Source organism: Amaranthus tricolor, chromosome 1 (assembly GCF_026212465.1).
Source record: "Amaranthus tricolor cultivar Red isolate AtriRed21 chromosome 1, ASM2621246v1, whole genome shotgun sequence".
NCBI classification, from domain to species: Eukaryota; Viridiplantae; Streptophyta; class Magnoliopsida; order Caryophyllales; family Amaranthaceae; genus Amaranthus; species Amaranthus tricolor.
The window spans coordinates 27,325,874-27,327,817 of NC_080047.1; positions in this window are offsets into that span (position 1 = coordinate 27,325,874).

A 1,944-nucleotide genomic window follows, 5' to 3' on the forward strand; every position below is an offset into this window, starting at 1 on the left:
AATCCTATTCTTAGTTTTAGCGACGTAATGAAGTTATGGAAATTTGCGGATTTGCTGTCGAATTTGATCTGGTTTCTCTCGTACCAGAGCGACCAAATTACGCAGCCTAGGGAGAGAGCCCAGATATCTTTGCACTTCCTATCGTTGATCAATCCTAACCACTGGCAGCTAAAGTTTGAGAACGACATGTGTAGCGGAGCGGAGATGTTCCACCATTTTAGCATTTCCATCCATGTGCTCCAGGCAAATCTGCAAGTAAAAAGAATGTGAGAATTTGTTTCCAGTTCAGATCTGCAGAAGGGACAGCCTGCGTTTTGTACGCTAATAACTCCTTTCTCCACGAGGAAATCTGCTGTTTTCAATCTCTCCTTGAATGCCATCCACACAGTTAGTTGTGCTCTCGGTGGGATAAATTTTTGCCATACCACTGACATTATAGATTTCGGTATTGATGGAGCCAAAGTTTCATTGAGAGTAGCGTAAATGTCTGTTGTAGGGTACGAAGTAACTTCCTTATTTTTCCACAATACCCCCTGGTGTAGTTCCCTTTTCGGCTTATTTTGATCAATGATGATTTGCATGGTACGGACCTCTTCCATTTCCCACTCATACAGACGGCGTCTCCAATCTAGATTCCACACCCAGGAGTTTTCTACCCATTCCCCCATTTGACATACTTCACAATTCTTCTGAAGAGATACTGTAAATAGTCTTGGATATATGTCTTTCAAGACTCCTATTTCGCACCACCTATCATGCCAGAACAGAATTGAGGTTCCATCTCCAACCCTTAAGCTCATGCCTTCTTGAATGATTTTTCTGACTTTGACCGTTCCCGGATCATCGGTCAGCAAGTTAGCCCATATACCTGTTTTTGCTTTACTGAAGTTGGTCAAGGAAGCCTTCTCCCCCTGTATATTATGTACTGATTTGATGATCCTTTTCCAAAGTGAGTTATCAGTCTCTGAGAAGCGCCACCACCATTTGAATAGTAGGATCAAGTTTTTATGGAGTATGTTTCCCACACCTAGTCCTCCCAGTTCTTTTGGTAGTTCAATATTCGCCCACTTGACAGTCGGACGGGTTGTAGAACCCTCATTGCTTCCACCCCAGAAAAACCTTCTCTGCATTTTTACAATTTGTGCCGCAATTTTCTTTGGCATTCTGAATAAACTCATGAAATAGACAGGTAGGCTATTCAGCACACATTTGATAAGGGTTAATCTACCTGCCCTCGATAGTAATTTTACCTTCCATGATGCCAATCTGTTTTCAATGTTTCTTAAAATCGGCTTCCAAGCAGCACATGTATTGAAGTTTGCACCGAGGGGGAACCCAAGATACGAAAAAGGGGGGCGTACATGTCCACAGCCAACCATATTTGCCATGTCATTTACCCAAGGGAAATCCTCTTCCTTCCATGAGATGAAAGTGGATTTGTTGTAATTGATGGATAGACCCGACATTAGAGCAAAAACATCTAAGATTCTAAAATAGTTTATGATACATGTTGGATTTCTGGGCGTAAAAAACAGGATATCATCAGCAAATTGAAGATGCTTTAGACTAACCTTCGTTTTCCCAATGCTAACATCTTCAATCATATTGAGCTCGTGTGCCTTTTTCAGAAAATGTAGAAGCGCTTCACTGACAAGTATGAAGAGGTAGGGAGATAAGGGATCACCTTGTCTGAGGCCTTTCTCCATTTTGAATGGTTGCAGGGGAGAGCCATTGAGGAGAACAGACATTGAAGCTGAAGTCACACACTCCATGATCCAGGATATCCATCTTCTACCGAAACCAAGCTTCTCCAATACCTTCCTAAGGAACACCCAGTTTATAGAATCATAAGCCATTTGAAAGTCTATTTTAATCAACGCACCTGAGATTCTGTTGTTCTTTAGCCATCGTAAGGATTCATTCGCTATGAGTACGCCATCGAGA